Consider the following 20,872-nt stretch of genomic DNA (forward strand, 5'->3'; position numbering starts at 1 on the left):
CAGGTGAGATGTAAGGCATTGCTGACCTGAACATGTACACCCTGGAGGAAAGGAGAAACAGGGGTGATATGATACAGACGTTCAAATATTTGAAAGGTATTAATCCGCAAACGAACCTTTTCCGGAGATAGGAAGATGGTAGAACGAGAGGACATGAAATGAGATTGAAGGGGGGCAGACTCAAGAAAAATGTCAGGAAGCATTTTTTCACGGAGAGAGTAGTGGATGCTTGGAATGCCCTCCTGCGGGAGGTGGTGGAAATGAAAACGGGAACGGAATTCAAACATGCGTGGGATATGCATAAAGGAATCCTGTGCAGAAGGAATGGATCCTCAGAAGCTTAGCCGAAATTGGGTGGCGGAGCAGGTGGGGGGAAGAGGGGGTGGTGGTTGGGAGGCGAGGATAGTGGAGGGCGGACTTATACGATCCTTGCCAGAGCCGGTGATGGGAGGCGGGACTGGTGGTTGGGAGGCGGGAAATACTGCTGGGCAGACTTATATGGTCTGTACCCTGAAAAGGACAGGTACAAATTCAAGGTAAGGTATACACATATGAGTTTGTCTTGGGCAGACTGGATGGACCATGCAGGTCTTTTTCTGCCGTCATCTACTATGTTACTATGTAGGTTGTACAAAATGCAAGTGAGGGTGGTGGTGAGGCTGATCTGATTGGAAAAAATTGCATTGGATTCCTGTCTATTTTAGAATTGGATTTAAACTTCTGTTTGAACATGACAGCCTGTAAGTGCCCCTTTCTGCCTAAGCTGCATGTGATGGGCACCAGAGATGCAGCCTTTTCTGTTGCGGTGCCAGAGATTTTGTAGTTTCTTCCTGATTTGCGGGACTTGAAGAAAACTGCTTGAAAGCATATTTATTTCTTCAGTCTTTACAGCTTTTACATTATGAATACCAGAATCTCCTAGTAATAGGGAGCAGCTTATCTGTTTGTTTTTTTTAATGTGGTGTTACAGTGATTTAACCTGCTTAGTTCGTAGTTAGGCTAGAAATATGAAATAAATTTATTTCGAAAGTGGGAAATATTAGGTTACCACGTTTGGCAGCTGTTCTGTGTTAATTTGTCCTCTGGGAGCGCAACTTGACACAGCAGTGGTTTTCATGGCTGGAAAAAAAAATGCACGATAGGCAAAAATAAAATGAGGCGGGATTTTGCGGAAGGCGAGTGGCTTAAAATGTGTTCGCTTGGTATATTTGTTTTGCCAGTTAAGTAGAAATGGTTCCAGCAATTTTCCATTTCTGCTTCATTGTGAATCTATACAGTTTAAATCGGGAGGGGAGGGAGAGAGAGCCAGTTTGCGAGAACAGGAGGGGGAAGACAGTGTGTGGCTCATGTTTTTTTTGGAGGAGAGTGGTGAATGCTGAGGCCAGTGTACATTTTTTTATGTCCGCTGACTTCATAAATAACCTCCTGAGGTGTGGTTATAAGAGAGAAGATTACGTTTTGAGTTCACGATCCACAGGGACTTGAATAACTGTAAGCTTGCGTACTGGTTGAAAGATTGAGTCTACCAGTCTATATATTTAATAAGAATAAAATGATATGCTGTGACTTTTTTTTTGTCTGTTGCAATTAGTTAATGTTTCTAAATTTGAGTTCCCCCTCATGCTTCTGCACTGTTGGAGTATTTTAAGAAGCCCCTTTCCATTCATTTCTTCCCCCCACCAGAGTTGCAGTGAGTAGGTCATAACACTCTTTTTTGGGGGGCTACAGCAAAGGAAGATGCTGAAGGACAAGAGGAGCCACAGCAGCAGAACCTACATGTCTGATTGGTAAAGGGAAAGCAAAGAAATCCCAATGGACAGGTTTTAACAATGGTGAAAGAAAGCCAGGAGTGTTTTTAAAGAGAGAGCAGGGTAAAGGACGCAAATCATCCCCATCAAACTCTAGGCAGTTTGTAGATTCGAGGACAAAACACAATTTGAAGTGTCTGTATACAAATGCTAGAAGCCTAAAAATTAACATGGAGAGTTAGTATATAGCACTAATCCCCCCCCCCCCCCCCCCCCCCCCCCCCCGTTTACTAAGCCATGCAGCAATTGGACAGAAAACAGGGGGTAGGGTTAAATGGCCATTTTTCTCAATGGAAGAGGGTGAAGAGTGGAGTGCCACAGGGATCTGTACTGGGATCGATGCTGTTGAACATATTCATAAATAAGTACATAAGTAATGCCATACTGGGAAAAGACCAAGGGTCCATCGAGCCCAGCATCCTGTCCACGACAGCGGCCAATCCAGGCCAAGGGCACCTGGCAAGCTTCCCAAACGTACAAACATTCTATACAATCAAGCCATTGTGACATCACTAATGAGGTTGGTTCTTATTGGTGGAATGAGCCACTATGACATCACAATAGGTTAAATCACTGCTCTATGTAATAAAAGTGAGCCAAGTAGAGGACATAAGTACATAAGTAATGCCACACTGGGAAAAGACCAAGGGTCCATCGAGCCCAGCATCCTGTCCACGACAGCGGCCAATCCAGGCCAAGGGCACCTGGCAAGCTTCCCAAACGTACAAACATTCTATACAATCAAGCCATTGTGACATCACTAATGAGGTTGGTTCTTATTGGTGGAATGAGCCACTATGACATCACAATAGGTTAATCACTGCTCTATGTAATAAAAGTGAGCCAAGTAGAGGACATAAGTACATAAGTAATGCCACACTGGGAAAAGACCAAGGGTCCATCGAGCCCAGCATCCTGTCCACGACAGCGGCCAATCCAGGCCAAGGGCACCTGGCAAGCTTCCCAAACGTACAAACATTCTATACATGTTATTCCTGGAACTGTGGATTTTTCCCAAGTCCATTTAGAAGTGGTTTATGGACTTGTCCTTTAGGAAACCGTCTAACTCCTTTTTAAACTCTGCCAAGCTAACCGCCTTCACCACTTTCTCCGACAACAAATTCCAGAGTTTAATTACGCGTTGGGTGAAGAAACATTTTCTCCGATTTGTTTTAAATTTACTACACTGTAGTTTCATCGCATGCCCCCTAGTCCTAGTATTTTTGGAAAGCGTGAACAGATGCTTCACATCCACCTGTTCCACTCCACTCATTATTTTATATACCTCTGTCATGTCTCCCCTCAGCCGTCTCTTTGCAGATGAGACAAAACTTTCCAAAGTTGTTAAAACAAATGCAGAGTGTAAAAAATAAATAAAAAAAATTACAGGAAGATCTTAGTAAATTGGAAGACTGCGCATCCAAATGACAATGAAATTTAATGTGGACAAATGAAAAGTGATGCACATTGGTAAGGAAATAACCCAAATGATTGTTACCTCTTTAGGAGTTGGTACCCAAGAAAAAGTCTAGGTGTCATTGTAGACCGTATGCTGAAATTGTTTTGTCCAGTGTTCAGCGGCAGCCAAAAAAAGCAAACAGAATGCTAGGAATTCTTAAGAAAGGGATGCAAAATAAGACCAAGAATATTATAATGCCTCTCTGTATCGCTCCAGGTGCAACCTCACCTTGAGTATTGTATTTAGTTCTGGGTCCAGTATCACAAAAAAAGATAACAGGATTAGAAAAGGTTCAAAGAAAAACGACCAAAATAATAAAGGGGATAGAACTCCTCTCGTATGAGGAATGGTTAAAGAGATTAGGGCTCTTCAGCTTCTAAAAGAGACTGCTGAGAGTGGATATTATTGAGTTCTAGAAAATCCTGAGTGAATCGGTGTGTTTGAAAGAGTTAAAAAAAAAAAAAAAAAAGGTACAAAGACTAGGGGATACTCATGGAAATACTTTAAAAATAGGAGGATTTAAAAAAAATTTTTTTTTTTTACTAAAGCTCTGGAACTCATTGCCAGAGGATCTGGGGTTCCTAGCCCATTATAAACCATAAAGCTGTATGTCTCTGTTGATCACCCCACCCCTCACCTATCCACACCCATCCTGTTAGAATATCAGTGATATGCTTTGATGTCCCCATGCATACTTCCTACCCACCCCCATCCTCCCACCCTGTCAGACTGTCATAGTAATGCTTGAATGTTTTCACTTATATACACTGTCAGCTAGCACATTTGCTTATTTCCGATCTGAGGAAGAAGGGCAACCTTCGAAAGCTAATCAAGAAATGTATTAAGTTATGTCCAATAAAAAAGGTATCATCTTATTTTCTTTTCCATGTTTTATTTTGTTTGATTTCTATAGATTCTACATGGAATGTTGCTATTCCACTAGCAACATTCCATGTAGAAGTCGGCCCTTGTAGATCACCAATGTGGCCGTGCAGGCTTCTACATGGAATGTTGCTAGTGGAATAGCAACATTCCATGTAGAATCTCCAATAGTAGCAACATTCCATGTAGAATCTCCAATGGTATCTATTTTACTGTCATAGTAATGCTTGAATGTTTTCACTTATATACACTGTCAGCTAGCACATTTGCTTATTTCCGATCTGACGAAGAAGGGCAACCTTCGAAAGCTAATCAAGAAATGTATTAAGTTCTGTCCAATAAAAAAGGTATCATCTTATTTTCTTTTCCATGTTTTATTTTGTTTGATTTCTATTGATAACCTTAAGAGTGGACTAACACGGCTACCACACTCCTCTACCAGAGGATGTGGAAACATCAGTTAGTGTATCTGGGTTTAAAAAAAAGGTTTGAACCAGTTCCCGGAGGAAAAGTCCCTAGTCTTCTATTGAGATTGACATGGGGAAGCCGTTGCTTGCCCTGGAATTGGTAGCATGGAATGTTGCTACTCTTTGGATTCCAGAATCTTGCTACTATTTGGGTTCCTGCCAGGTACTTGTGATCTGGATTGGCCACTGTTGGAAACAGGGTACTTGGCTACCCTTATGGCCAAGTTTCGGCACTATGCCTGCTTCAGAGGCAACTATTTTTTAAATCAGATCTAAGAAAAACATATTAGTTGTCCAACCATCCAAAGAACTCAAAAAGGTATATAGGAAATCAAATAATTTGTAGAAAAAACAAAGAATACATGACAAAGACAGAGCATACTTTGCACCAGGGTATGCAGATCATGCAGAGTTAACTAAGGATTAGACTGCATTCCTATTTTGAATGTAAGAACATAACTCTGAATATATGTCATACAAACATTGGAAAGTTGTTACTCCTGTTTTCCTCCAGCGCTATATAGCTTGCGTAAGTTGGAACTGCATGTTCCTCTCTGTTTTGTGAGAATAAGAGTGGGGTTTTGGGCAGCACCTACCTCAAACTCGCCAACAGCTGCTTGGTACAGATATTAAAAAGATTTCATGAAAGCTCATTTGGTTATCAATCGAGTAGGATGTGGAACAGTCTCCCAGTATTCATACAGATCACGTCTAATTATTTAGCGTTTCGTAAACTGTTCAAGGCCTATTTGTTCAAAAAGTATTTATTTTGGTTTTCTTTTATGGGCTGGTTTTAATTCTAATTTTGTGACCCACTTTGATTCTTATCTTGAAAAAGGTGGGATATAAATGTTGGATTGGATTTGTTGAAATAGAATAACAGCTGAGGTGGTTTGCCAGCAGCACGTCGGAGGAAAAGGAAGGGGGGGGATGTGTACTGTGGAAAGTGTCACAGGGCCACATTTTAGGTTGATGGGGGCCACCGTTGACCCCCAGGCCTTGCAATAAAGGGCACTGCTCTGTCTCTTGATTTACACAGGATCAGCAGGCTGCAGAACGTCTCTATATATAAAAGGCACCTCCAACGTTCTAAATTTGTAGTTGCAAGATCGCATGAGTGTCTGCCCCGCCCCCGCGTCACAACGTGATGACGTTGAGGGCGGAGCTATGACACTCAACAAATCGGATTGTCATTGGGTAATCTCTGTTTCCACTCCCCAATGCAGCCGTCATTCCCATACACTCAAAACCAACCAACATCGGTGCCGGACCCCGTCCCCCCTCCCACAGTCCCCCTCACCCGCCCTCCCGCAGCCACTCGCTCACCGTTCCACCGCCCTCCCTCTCCTCTCCGACTCCGGCCATGGTGCACGACGATTACTACACACGAGCAAGGAAGCCCTTTGGTTAATCTCTGTTTCCACTCCCCAACACAGCCGTCATTCCCATACACTCAAAACCAAGCACACAGACGTTTTTTTTTCTTCCGAGCAGCACACACACACACATTCACTCTCTCTCTCACACACACACACTCACTCTCACATACTCTCTCAAACATACACACTCCGAGGAAAACCTTGCTACCGCCCGTTTCATTTGTGTCAGAAACGGGCCTTTTTTACTAGTAATACATAAGTCTCTGCTTCAGATGAATATTGTAGAATTTTTGTCCAAAAAATAATAGGAAAGAAATACAGCTACATTTTATGACATAAACTAGGATAAAAGGCCTGTTTCTGAAACCAATGAAACGAGCAAGGTATTGCCTTTCTGCAATTAATGTTTTGAAAGGGATTGTTAGGATAAATGTGTTCTCACCCTCCCTCCGAGTTGCAGGGCCATCTGCCCCCTCCCTCCCTCCGAGTTCCAGGGTCCCCTTCCCTCCAAGTTCCAGGGTCCCCCCTCCCGAGTTCCAGGGTCCTCCCCCTCCCTCCCTCCCTAGTTGTGTGTTGGAGGACGTTTGTTAGGGAGGCTGCAAGTTGATTTCTGGGTGTGTGTTTGCAGCGCCATTATGATCCAGTACTTTTGTGGGTGTGTGTAACTTGGAGGGAGGTTGGTTGAGGTGCCGGGGACGTAGGGACAGTGGGTAGTTTTGTGTCTGAGGGCGTTTGTTAGGGAGGCTGCAGCTGTGTTTCTGGGTGTCTGTTTGCGCCGTCACATACCGAGAGCTGGAGCATGGGCATCCAAATAGTATTCTCCTTCCAGCGATGTTCCTCGTCTCCGTGCTGCAGAGAAAGTGAGCGGCAAGGTTGCCAGGTGGAAAATTTTTTTCCCACCCAAACCAGCCTAAATCCAGGCCAAAACCCGCCCAAACTCAAACCCCGCCCCTGACACCCCCGCCCCCGCCGTCATCGGCCCCGCCTCCCCGTCATCGGCCCCGCCCAGAACGTCACTAACCCCGCCCCCCGTGGCCGAAAAAATCGCCTGAAAACCGCCCAAAAGAAAAAAAAGAAGCCCAAAAAACCGCAACCCGCCGCGAGCAAAAATTTCCCGTGGCGGGTCGCGGAAAACCGCCCAATTGGGCGGTAAAACCGCCCACCTGGCAACACTGGTGAGCGGTTCTGCTGCTCATTCTCCTCCCTTGTTCCCATGCAGTTGCTCGTGATTGGTCCGTCGTGCGTCTGGCATGTCCTTCCGTTGCCTGGCAACGGTTCGGCGATTCCTTCATTGTCAGCTGCTGATACTCCTTCCTTTTTTTCAAGCAGGTCGTTCTCATAGGTCTGTGATGCGTCTGACGTCACGTTTCGTGGTGTAGCAACGGGTGAGCGATGCGATTCGGTGAGTGTCAGTGCTCCGCCCTCGACATCATCACGTTGTGACGCGAGGGCGGGGCAGACACTCATGGGCAAACAGCGATCTACACAACTACAAACTTAGAGGCTTCCGGCTTCATTAGAACGTTGGAGGTGCGTTTTATAAAAAGAGAGAGAATTTGTCATAAAATGTAGCTGTGTTTCTTTCCTATTTCTGGAAAGCTTTTCAGCTGGTAATATGTCTTTTGTTATCTGACCTCTTTGAGATATTCAGTGATGCAGCTTAAAGGAAATGGGCCTTTATTTTTAGATATTTGTATAAAAGCAGCCTCTTAATAGGTTTCTTGTGCTGTGGGAGGTGATAAGTAATTTTGTAGAAATGTACATGTGATGGCTGTTTTCCCATTACCTTTCATTTAATAAATTAATTAAATTTCATATGGTTTCTATAAACTGCTTAACTCCAAATAATTCAAGGCAGGTAACCAGGGGTGTATCTGAGGTTCGGCGGTAGGGGAGGCAGGGGCTAGAGTGAGGGGGCACATTATAACCCCCCCCTACCGCCGTTAACCCTCCCCCGCCTACTGCCAACCCTTTCCCCGCCTACCGCCGTCACCTACCCCCGAGGTCCGCTCCTGACGGTTTTTTAAAATATTACTTCATCTGGCGGGGGACCCCAACCCCCGCCAGCCCAGCCGAGGTCTTCTTTAACTTCTTCATCCTCGTGCTGTTAAAGTTGCATGATGCATCCTTCCAGTTGGACGGAGTTTGACGTCGCAGCACGTTGTACGTGCAGGATGTCAACGTGCTGCGACGTCAAACTCCGTCCAACTGGAAGGATGCATCATGCAGCTTTAACAGCACGAGGATGAAGAAGTTAAAGAAGACCTCGGCTGGGCTGGCGGGGGTTGGGGTCCCCTGCCAGCTGAAGTAATATTTTAAAAAACAGGCAGGAGCGCACCTCGGGAGTAGGTGACGGCGGTAGGCGGGGAAAGGGTTGGCAGTAGGCGGGGGAGGGTTAACGGCGGTAGGGGGGTCCAGGGCGAAATCTGCGGGGGCCCAGGCCCCTGTGGCCCCACGCATATACGCCCCTGCAGGTAACATTAAATCCCATTTCCCACTTTTACACATTTGAACTCCAAAGCCACCCTTCATTCATGGTGTATTTTTAAAAGTAATGGCGGATAAAGACCAGCATGGCCCAGAGAAGTGGCCAGGGTTGTACCCAGTGGCGTAGCCAGACTGCCAGTTTTGGGTGGGCCTGAACCTAAAGTGGGTGGGCACAAAGTTTTCTCTCTACCCCCCCCCCCCCCCCCAGCAAAATTTAGTCACACTCAGATGCATTTGTCACACAGGGTAAAGTGCTGCTTTTCAGTGCATCCGATTTCAGTGACGTAAGAGACGGGAGGAGCCTGCAGAGCCAGCAGCCAATGCTTCGAGGCTGCCTGCGGTGCCGTGCTTTTTTTTTTTTTTTTAAACATTTTTTCTCGTCGTTAGCGTTGGCGCTCAGCGCAGTCAGCTGAGCGCTTCTTCTTTTTGTAGCGCCGCCCCTGCTGCTCAACAGGAAAAGCAGCTGGGGCTGGCGCGGGCCAGGAGGAAAAGTGGGTGGGCGGGCCAGAGCTGAAATTGGGTGGGCCTGGGCCCACCCAGGCCCACCTGTAGCTACGCCCCTGGTTGTACCTGCTGCCCCATGCAGGTTACCCCCTCTGCTTTTTATTTGTGTGAGTAACACTGTTTACTTGCTATTGATTCATGGGGTTGTTTGCCTTCTTTTGTTTACCCTTTTGTGCTAGTCATTTTATGTTTTGCTTTGAGTGGAAATACTCTTGAGGGGCATTTTCTATATTACATCTAAATCTGATTTTGGACATTTGCGAATGTCCAAAATTCTAGTAGCGAACATGGGCCACTTTCAAATCAGATTTTGTTTTGAAAATGGCTGTTGATGTTTTTGTGCTCAATACATCTTTTTTTTAAGAACCATTTTTTGGGGAAAAAAATGTCCCAAGGGAAAAACACACAAAAACAAGCCATATGGGGTGGGGAGGGGCAGCATTCTTAGTAGACTGGCCACGCAGATATCCCAGCAAGAGCAGTGCGGCAACCTAGGGGGCACTGCAGTACACTTTACATAAACATAGTAACATAGTAGATGACGGCAGAAAAAAGACCTGCACGGTCCATCCAGTCTGCCCAACAAGACAAACTCATATGTGCTACTTTTTGTGTATACCCTACTTTGATTTCTACCTGTGCTCTTCAGGGCACAGACCGTATAAGTCTGCCCAGCACTATCCCCGCCTCCCAACCACCGGCTCTGGCACAGACCGTATAAGTCTGCCCAGCACTATCCCCGCCTCCCACCACCGGCTCTGGCACAGACCGTATAAGTCTGCCCAGCACTATCCCCGCCTCCCACCACCCGCTCTGGCACAGACCGTATAAGTCTGCCCAGCACTATCCCCACTTCCCACCACCGGCTCTGGCACAGACCGTATAAGTCTGCCCAGCACTATCCCTGCCTTCCAACCACCAGCCCCGCCTCCCACCACCGGCTCTGGCACAGACCGTAGAAGTCTGCCCAGCACTATCCCCGCCTCCCACCACCGGCTCTGGCACAGACCGTAGAAGTCTGCCCAGCACTGTCCCTGCTTCCCACCACCGGCTCTGGCACAGACCGTAGAAGTCTACCCAGCACTGTCCCTGCTTCCCACCACCGGCTCTGGCACAAACAGTATAAGTCTGCCCAGCACTATCCCCGCCTCCAACCACCGGCTCTGGCACAGACCGTATAAGTCTGCCCAGCACTATCCCCGCCTCCCACCACCGGCTCTGGCACAGACCGTATAAGTCTGCCCAGCAGTATCCCCGCCTCCCAACCACCAGCCCCGCCTCCCACCACCGGCTCTGGCACAGACCGTATAAGTTGGGCAGACTGGATGGACCATGCAGGTCTTTTTCTGCCGTCATCTACTATGTTACTATGTAAGTCTGCCCAGCACTATCCCTGCCTTCCAACCACCAGCCCTTCCTCCCACCACCGGCTCTGGCACAGACCGTAGAAGTCTGCCCAGCACTATCCCCGCCTCCCAACCACCAGCTCCGCCTCCCACTACCGGCTCTGGCACAGACCGTAGAAGTCTGCCCAGCACTGTCCCTGCTTCCCACCACCGGCTCTGGCACAGACTGTAGAAGTCTACCCAGCACTGTCCCTGCTTCCCACCACCGGCTCTGGCACAGACAGTATAAGTCTGCCCAGCACTATCCCCGCCTCCCAACCACCAGCTCCGCCTCCCACTACCGGCTCTGGCACAGACCGTATAAGTCTGCCCAGCACTGTCCCCGCCTCCCAGCCACCTGCCCCGCCTCCCACTACCGGCTCTGGCACAGACCGTATAAGTCTGCCCAGCACTATCCCCGCCTCCCAAACTCCAGCTACTGGCTCTGCTATCCAATCTCGGTTAAGCTCCTGAGGATCCATTCCTTCTGAACAGGATTCCTTTATGTTTATCCCACGCATGTTTGAATTCCGTTACCGTTTTCATCTCCACCACCTCCCGCAGGAAGGCATTCCAAGCATCCACCACTCTCTCCATTTTACTGTTGCCCCCTTACATTGTATGGTGAGCCCTCCAAAACCCACCAAAAACATGCTATACCCTTATGGCTGCAGGTGTCATCTATATGTAGGTAGGTTTTTGGTGCGTTTTGGAGAACTCGCACTTTCCACCACAAGTGTACCAGTTAGAGTGGGACATGGGCCTGAGTCCCCTTCTCTACAGTCCACTTCACTGACCAATAGGCTACTCCAAGGACCTTCTTGCTGCTTTAATAGGACTTGACCATAACATCTGAAGCTATTGTAGAGTCTGATATGTACTGTTTCACATCTTTCAAGTTTTAAAATTTGACATGCTGCCCATCAAATATTTATTTCTAGGCGGCTTACAATATTCAGATGAAGGAAATGTGAGAGTATACAATAAATACAGCAAGGAAGGAAGAAACAATAGCAAAGATTAAAACAGTAGCAGCAGGAACTGAGGTATCCACCGTCGAACGCAAAAGCAGTAGGCTATGAAGAATATGCACCCTGAAATTTAAAAAAAAGGTTTTAAGCCAGATTTAAACCTTTCGCAGGACTCCTCTAACCATAAAACACAGGGGAGAGCATTCCACAAAGCAGGGCCTGCCACACTAAAAATACAGGAGCGGAAAATGTTTGACAGACAGTGCGGAGGGAAGGGAATGTGTGGTTTATTGGCCTAGGAGAAGTGTAGAGCCCTAGCAGGAGAGTAGAGTTGTAAGTAAGCATAAGTACATAAGCATCGCCATGCTGGGACAGACCAAGGGTCCATCGAGCCCAGCACCCTGTCTCTGACAGCGGCCAAAAGAACAAACAATTTGTCCCGCCCATCCCAGAAATAGTGGATTATTCCCACGTTCATTCAGTAACATTCTATGGCCTTTTCCTCCAGGAAGCCGTCCAAACCTTTTTTAAAGTCCGCTAAGTCGACCACCTTAACCACTTTTTCCGGCAACAAATTCCAGAGTTTAACTACGCGTTATTCGTTTAAAATTTACTATACTGCAGCTTCATCGCATGCCCCCTTATCCTAGTATTTTTGGAAAGCGTAAACAGATGCTCCACATCGACCCATTCCATTCCACTCATTATCTTATAGACCTCTATCATATCTCCCCTCAGCCTCCTTTTCTCCAAGCTGAAGATCCCCAGCCTCTTCAGCCTTTCCTCATAGGGAAGTCATCCCATCCCCTGTATCATCTTTGTCGCCCTTCTCTGCGCCTTTTCTAATTCCACTATATCTTTTTTGAGATGCGGTTACCAGAATTGAACACAATACTCGAGGTGCAGTCGCACCGTGGAGCGATACAAAGGCAGAATAATATCCTCATTTTTGTTTTCCATCCCTTTCCTAATAATACCCAACATTCTATTTGCTTTCCTAGCACACTGAGCAGAAGGTTTGTGTATTATCGACGACGACACCCAGATCCCTTTCTTGGTCCGTAACTCCTAACGTGGAACCTTGCATGATGTAGCTATAATTCGGGTTCTTTTTTCCCCACATGCATCACCTTGCACTTGCTCACATTAAACGTTATCTGCCGCCCAGTCTCCCAGTTTTGTAAGGTCCTCTTGTAATTTTTCACAATCTTCCCGCGATTTGACGACTTTGAATAACTTTGTGTCATCAGCAAATTTGATTACCTCACTAGTTACCCCCATCTCTAGGTCATTTATGAATATGTTAAAAAGCAGAGGTCCCAGCACAGATCCCTGAGGGACCCCACTAACTACCCTTCTCCAATGCGAATATTGAACTTTTAACCCTACTCTCTGTTTCCTATCTTTCAACCAGTTTTTAATCCACAGTAAGACACTACCTCCGATCCCATGTCCCTCTAATTTCCTCTGTAGTCTTTCATGAGGGACCTTATCAAACGCCTTCTGAAAATCTAGATACTCAGTATCAACCGGCTCACCTTTTATCCACATGTTTGTTTACCCCTTCAAAGCAGCAGATATAGATATAGAGGGACGCCAGAGTGCAAGGCTTTATGAACCAGAATAAGCAATTTTAAAAGTAATCCTATAAGCAATGGGTAACCAATCTGAGGGTGGGGGTGGTAGAGGGTCATTGACCACTGTGGGGGGGGGGGGTAAGGAGGGTTATGCCTCAATTTCTCCAGTGGTCATTTAGGGCTCCTTTTGGTCACTTAGGGCCCTGTTTTTTTACTAAGGTGCGTTAGTGTTTTTAGCGCGCCTACACTTGGATCACTCGCTAACCATGTAGGCGCCTATAGGGATATTGTAGGCACGTACATGGTTAACATGCGTTAAAAACGTTAATGCGCCTATAACGCTTAGTAAACAGGGTCCTTAGTCATGACTGAAATAGGTCTAACCCAAAAGTCTTAATTTGGCTCTAGATATTTTCAGTTTGTTCCATTGTTGCAGAAAAAAACATCTGTCTGTATTTGGTGACGCCCATGTATCAGCGCCATCTGAAACTAAACATGACCAAGACTGAGCTTCTTATCTTCCCCCTAAACCAACCTCTCCTCCTCCCCCATTCTCTGTTTCTGTGGATAACACTCTCATCCTTCCTGTCTCATCAGCTCGTAACCTTGGGGTCATCTTCAACTTCTCCCTCTCCTTCTCTGCACATATTCAGCAGACTGCTAAAACCTGTCGTTTCTTTCTCTATAATATCACCAAAATTTACCCTTTCCTTTCTGAGCACACTACCAGAACCCTCATCCACACTCTTATCACCTCTCGCTTAGACTATTGCAACTTACTTCTCACAGGTCTCCCACTTAGCCATCTCTCTCCTCATCAATCTGTTCAAAATTCTGCTGCATGACTAATATTCCGCCAGTGTTGTTATGCTCATATTAGCCCTCTCCTCAAGTCACTTCACTGGCATCCTATCCATTTCCGCATACAGTTCAAACTCCTCTTATTGACCTATAAGTGCATTCACTCTGCAGCTCCTCAGTACCTCTCCACTCTCATCTCTCCATACTCTCCTCCCCGGGAACTCCGTTCACTGGGTAAATCTCTCTTATCTGCACCCTTCTCCTCCACCACTAACTCCACACTCCGTTCCTTTTATCTTGCTGCATCATATGCCTAGAATAGACTTCCTGAGCCAGTATGTCAAGCTCCATCTCTGGCCGTCTTCAAATCTAAGCTAAAAGCCCACCTTTTTGATGCTGCTTTTAACTCAAGTGCTGGAGTGGCCTAGTGGTTAGGGTGGTGGACTTTGGTCCTGGGGAACTGAGTTCAATTCCCGGCCCAAGCAGCTCCTTGTGACTCTGGGCAAGTCACTTAACCCTCCATTGCCCCATGTAAGCCGCATTGAGCCTGCCATGAGTGGGATAGCGCGGGGTACAAATGTAAAAAAAAAAAAAAAAAACCTCCTAACCCTTATTCACTTTTTCAGAACCCTTATTTTATCATCCTGACTTTAATATTTCCTTATCTCTTGTTTGTCCTGTTTGTCTGTCCTAATTAGATTGTAAGCTCTGTCGAGCAGGGACTGTCTCTTCATGTTCAAGTGTACAGTGCTGCGTATGTCTAGTAGCGCTATAGAAATGATAAGTAGTAGTAGTCTTGGGATTCCGGAATCTTGCTACTCTTTGGGATTCTGCACGGAATCTTGCTACTATGGGATTCCGGAATCTTGCTACTCTTTGTCCTTATCTCTTATTTGTCCTGTTTGTCTGTCTTGATTAGATTGTAAGGTCTGTCGAGCAGGGACTGTCTCTTCATGTTCAAGTGTACAGCGCTGCGTATGTCTATTAGCGCTATAGAAATTATAAGTAGTAGTAGTTTTGTGGAGACTGGTTCTTCCTTTTCCTTCCTCTTTTCTTCCTCCTCTTTCTTCTTGGCCCTAGGATGGATTTCTGAGTGGATTTCGCCTTTCTTCATTTACTGCCGTCACCTCTTGCATGCCGGTCAACCACTTTCTGATCTAGTTTACAGCTTTCCTTCCTTTCCCATCCAAATTTCAGGTACTTGAGCAAAGTTCTTGCATTAGAAAACAGCTGTGAAAGAGCACTATTTAATAACTTGGTGGAACCACTGCATGCTGACTGTGGGATGATTAGGGTTTAATTCCACCCCCCCCCCCCCCAAAGACCTTTACAATATTGCTTGTAAATTCTGCAGCTAAAATCTCTATTGCCATTGCTATTTCTTGTTTTTACTACTCCTACTTAACATTTCTAGAGCGCTACTAGGGTTACTCAGCGCTGTACAAATTAATAACTAAGGACGGTCCCTGCTCAGAAGAGCTTACAGTCTAAAGGACGAAATGTCAAGTTGGGGTAGTCTACATTTCCTGAGTAGAGGTGTTGTGATTAGGTGCCGAAAGCGACATTGAAGAGGTGGGCTTTGAGCAATGATTTGAAGATGGGTAGGGAGGGGGCCTGGCGTATGGGCTCAGGGAGTTTATTCCAGGCATGGGGTGAGGCGAAGTAGAAAGGGCGGAGCCTAGAGTTGGCGGTGGTGGAGAAGGGTACTGAAAGGAGGGATTTGTCTTGAGAGCGGAGGTTACGGGTAGGGACGTAAGGGGAGATGAGGGTAGAGAGGTAAGGAGGGGCTGCAGATCGAGTGCATTTGTAGGGTTAGTAGGAGAAGCTTGAACTGTATGCGGTAACTGATCAGAAGCCAGTGAATTTTATCCCCTGGTCGTCAAGTATGAAGATTGTTTTTTTTAATCTCTTGTTTTATTTAATATAGAGTAGCAGTTTTTAAACTTAGATGACAAAGAAATACATGATGTTTTTCTCCTTCCATCAGGTACATTCCTAGTTCTTGAATTCATGAGGAAGAGGACAGCAAACCAATACAATGACTACCCTTCAAGAAGGTGAGCTTAACAAGTGAAACATTCCTGGTAGTGGAAGACCAGGGAATGGATGGAGGTATGAATTTTTAACTGATACTGGCTTGTCATCAACTCAGCTTAACCCATTAGTGCCCAATATTCCCATATAGGCACTTATTAGTGACATTGGTCACTAATGGGTTAATAAAAGATTGCTTTTAAAAGCCTCAAGACCTAATAATTTGTAGCAAATTTAAAATTTTTTTTTAGATTTCCTGGTACTGGTTTCAATATATAATCAGTCTTAGAAAAGACTTTCCAGAGCTGCTCCACACTGTTGCATTCAGCGCAGAGAGTGTGCGTTGAAAGATGGTTGAGGCTATGGCATTGGTACTTGGGAAGCTAGTCCGCTTGTAACTTCTGCTAATTCAGAAAGGGCCCCTTTTTGTAAGCGGCGGTAAACCCAACACGCAGCAGCTCGGCAGTACTTCCCACCCCTAGCGTGGGTGTATCCAGCGGTAGTTGGGCAGTGCCGTGAGCTGCTCGGTTAGCGCGGGAGCCCTTACCATCACCACCACAATGTAAGGGCTCCTCCCTGAAATGGCCACACAGCACAGACATTTCCTGCAGGAAAGAGAGACCTCCCTTTTACCTGCTGCGTAAAAGGGGGTCTCAGCGCGTGTAAAAAAAAAACAAACGTGCTGACACCAGCACAGGCCCCCTTTTACCGCAGCTTAGTAAAAAGGGCCCTCTGAGGTAGCCAGATATTCGTTTGTGGAACACTGTCCTCATCTGCAGAAGCCTCAAACACATGGTTTATATTTAAATCTTTTTATTAAAGTATGAAAAGGAATAATATGCTGTGCAACTGTTTATAAATCACAAATAGAAAACAATAATAACCCCCACCATCACCACTTTCCAACCCCAACAATAGCTGACTTCTACTACTCCAAGGAATCCTAATCCACCCTGTTAAAATGTCCAGAGGTACAAAATATAACCCGTTCTGTATGCCTTAGTGGGTGAGAAATATACCCTGTGAAGCACCGTTATGATATGTTAATCTGTGGATGAATAAGAAGTCATCAACAGTCTCAGGATTCAGTTTATCTCTCCTGTCTTCCACAGTCCTTCCTGCAATAGAAGATGTCTTCTTTAGAAGATGTGCTGGTAGCAGGAATGTACACGATCCCCCGTACAAATTTTGCTAGTTGTGGTCAGCATGTTTGCTTATTTTTTCTAAAAAATCAAAATATCATTGTCTGCATCACTCAAACATAAATAACAGTCCCAGTTCATTAACAGGCTTCAAAGTAGAAAATGACATGGGGACAAAGTTTGTCCCTGTCCCCAGCCCCGTGTCATTTTCTGTGGAACACTTCTGCTAGTGATACGTAAAAATTGAACAGAATCGGCCCCAGCACCGATCCCTGAGGCACTCCACTACTCACCTTTCCCTCATCCGAGCGAACTCCCATTAACCACCACCCTCTGGCGTCTGTCCGTCAACCAATTTCTAATCCAGTTCACCACTTCGGGTCCTATCTTCAGCCTGTCAAAGAGTATTTTCTTAGATTCCTCTTAACTTCATCCTATGCCCTCTCATTCCAGAGTTTTCCTTTGTTGCTCTTCCTAGAGATGAGGTGTAACGGATACCTTAGACTCCTTTTCTTTTCAGTTGGAATGTTTCAGACTTTATTTCTCGGGCCCAGATGCACAAAACCTAACGAGCCCACAACTTGCGTTTTAAACTGGTTCCAGGCAGTTTAAAACGCAAGTAGTTCACCCCGGGCATGCACTAAGGCATTTTCCCTGCCACGGTAGCAGGCAACGAAAACGGAATGCAAATGTTTGAAAAGCTATTATAATGAGCTGCAGTACCATTGCAGCCCATTATAATCAGATGCACTACCGTTTTTCTGATTCCCTTACCGTAGGAACCCTAACGAGATGTCTGACCTCTTGTTAGGGCTCCTGTGAGGGAATCGGAAAGGAAAAGGGCCCCCAAAAAAGGTAAAAAAAAAAAAAAAAAAAGCAGGGAGTGCATGTGAGGGGTGTCCTTTAAGGACGTACTCTCCCTGCGCTTCTGAGAGACGTCTTTTTTTTTTTTTTTTTTGCAGTTTTTTGTTCTGCCGGCGCTCGTGTTTTTTTCCCCCCTTCTTGAAGTCTTCGCCGCGCCACTTACCCCTCCACAGCGAAATTTTGTATTTTCCTGGTTGCCGGAGAATCGGGACGTCCCTTTAGATTAGGCTCCTCTTCCTGGTCTCTTCAGCCAATCAGAGCGCGTTTCGCTGACAACAGCCAGCTAAGCCCGCTTTGATTGGCTGAAGAGACCAGGAAGAGGAGCCTAATCTAAAGGGACATCCCGATTCTCCGACTCAGGTACCGAAGGACTAGAGAATGCAAGTGAGCTACAACGAGTAGCTCATTTGCATTCCCTATCGTTGATGCATTCCCGTTCCCTACCGATTCGCTGTGGAATCGGTAGGGAACGGGAATTACCAATGTCTTTCATGCATCTGGGCCTCAGTCTTTCCAGACACTGTCCATCCAGCTGTAGACTCTCCTGCTTATTGTGGTCTGTACCAAAAAAAGAAAAAAAGATTTTGCTCTGAATGGCTTAAGGGCCTCTCTTGTTCCCTTTTTCTGTACTAACATTTATATATACCTGAATGTGAACTAAACCTAGCCAATTTAAAAAACGGAAAAAGTTGGCTAGGATTCTTCCAGAGGGTACAATAGATTAATTAAGTTATTTGGTGGTAATTTGGAGCTTGGCATGCACAGAGAGATCATTATGTTCCCTCTTTGAGGCACTCCCACACCTTGCTGGAGCAATCGCTTCTGCAGATGTTTCCTGCTAAATTTATCCTGTTGCAAGAAATCTAAAAAAAAAAAACCAGCATTCCTGGAAAATAGCTCTTAAATTCAAATTCTTATTGTTACTGTAGTATCTAGTTTTTTTTGCCAAAACTACTGATGCCTCTGTTCTCTGCTTTTCTGACCCTGGAGGACTAGTTTTAGCAAGGGTACAGTAGTCCATTTTAATGTCCTGGAGGGATAAGTAAAATCCAGATTGCAGTAAGGCCCTCATGATTAAAAGTCACCGCTTATGCGCAAGCCCATTATCGCAGTTTTTGTGCACGCTTTTAACAACGTGGGATGATCAACGTGATTACCATCTTAAACTGCAAGCGCGCCAGGCACTAGCGCACATCACATTTAAATGTAATCAATCTCATGTAAATGAGGTCCTTTTCTATTCCTCCCGGATGATCAAAGACTAGCGCCTCATGATCAGAGTTGTCGAACGGCGCTATGCTGCGAAACAGAGCCGCAGAATAACGCCAGGTCCTAGCTGGCGTTCTTGTGAGGCAGGTCTTATCAGAACCCCCCCCCCCCCCCCGAGAAAGGTCATTTCCTCTTCCTTCCTCCATATGGGCCGGAAGTGCAAGGTGGAAACATCAGAGCACGCATTGTTATGTGTTGGTGATGAATTTGTTTGTATTGCGTTTATTATATTTTCTTTTTGGAGGTGCTACCCTGGAAAATCAGAACAGTGAAATAATAATTTAGTATACACGATAGCATAGGAGACAAACATGAGGGTTTTGTGGTTGCTTGGGCAGCACCAATATTGAAAACATTCCTTGTATGTGTCCAGGGAGGGCTTATTTCCACTGGCCTTAGCACCCCCCGTTAATTTTGAACAGTTGGATCCTATGCACGATTGTAAATTACATGTAAAATAAATTTAAAAACAAAATAAATAAAATGCAGCCCCTATAAAAGAGACAAAAATACATACCCACCGCGATAAACGGACAACACAAATGTTTTACGGTTTAACACTCTTTACAACAAAACGACAACCACCCCCTACGCGCATGCGTGCTGTTTGTTGACTAACGTGTCTGATTAGTGCGCATGCGTCCCGGCTACTTACCCTCATTTGACTACGCTGTCTAAAAAGATTTGCGCCGCTACACCGCTGCATATTTTTGCATGTATTAAGTTCTGATCATGCCATAACGCTGCATCGTGTTACTACGGCGTTGGAACAGCACTATCTCGAATAGCGTCGGGGTTTGATCATGAGGGCTTAAGAGTGCAAAAACTCACAGGGCCTGAGCTCCCAAGAGCTAAGAGCAGCAGGCTTGGCTGACTGCTGAAAGGACAGCTCAAAAGATCAGCTGAAGGCTTGAAGCTGTCCTAAAACAAAGAAACCTTGTACAGGAGCATGACAGGATATTAGCCGGAATTAGCTACATGTGGGCACATAACCATGCACCCCGAGAAAGGGAAGAATTTTGCATTTGAACATCTGTGCATGGTACTGTTTCATTCCAACAGAATCTAGATGGAATTAGGAGATTCAAAGGAGGAGACCTGTGTGCTTTCAGGAAGTCAGATTTAACCATATATTGGGATTCTTCCCCTCATGCACCCACCCCCTGCTTTTCTTGCATAGATTTCTTTATGGGTAGAGTCCTGTGTGGTGGTTTTGTTTGTTTTCTTGCAGTGTTTACCCAGTTAGATCAGGTAATCCCTCTTTTGAATGAACCCCTCCTGATCATTCTCTTTACAACATTCCCATACTCTGGCTCTTATAGGCTCCAAAGAAACACTGTTCCTTGAAACTTTGATCAGCTAAAATTGTCTCTCCCCCCCCCCCCCCCCACAATATACCCCCAGAAACATAATGTAACTTACCTTGAGCTACTACTGAAAAAGATGTGAGCAAAATCTAAATAAATAAATATGATTGATTTTTTAAAATCGCAATTACTAATGAATGCATTAATTGCAGAGTTAACTGCGATTAATCTCCAGACCTAATACAAGTGAATAATAAAAACAATTTCGCATAAATGTCGCAGGAAACTAAACAAAATGAAAATATTTTGGTTGTACACTCCCAGTATTTCTGTCCTTGGAGAAGGCTTTCAATGTGAGTTTGTGACTTGCCTGCTTTGTTTTTAAGGAGAGAAGTGGGCTTTGCACTTCTGCTCCTTGTGAGCTGCTAATTCAGTTGGAACTAGGGCCTGCAGTTTAGATCCAGCAACCTTCATGAGTAACAAGTGGCCTAGTGGTTAGGGTGGTGGACTTTGGTCCTGAGGAACTGAGTTCAATT

At 45.5% G+C, this 20,872-nt stretch overlaps 1 protein-coding gene across 3 annotated transcripts in view; it reads left to right on the top strand.

The window, feature by feature from the left end:
• The window catches only part of TPST2 (tyrosylprotein sulfotransferase 2), a 142,071-nt gene that overhangs the window by 65,629 nt on the left and 55,570 nt on the right, over positions 1 to 20,872 (top strand). For 2 of the 3 annotated variants that reach the window (XM_030219203.1, XM_030219205.1), the window contains one exon: positions 15,708 to 15,777. The gene's annotated coding sequence lies outside the window, so the exon portion shown is untranslated. Of the gene's footprint in view, positions 1 to 15,707; positions 15,833 to 20,872 lie in introns of all 3 variants that reach the window. The other variant, XM_030219204.1, reaches the window with a different exon arrangement.

The sequence above is a fragment of the Microcaecilia unicolor genome, chromosome 11 (assembly GCF_901765095.1).
Source record: "Microcaecilia unicolor chromosome 11, aMicUni1.1, whole genome shotgun sequence".
NCBI lineage: Eukaryota > Metazoa > Chordata > Amphibia > Gymnophiona > Siphonopidae > Microcaecilia > Microcaecilia unicolor.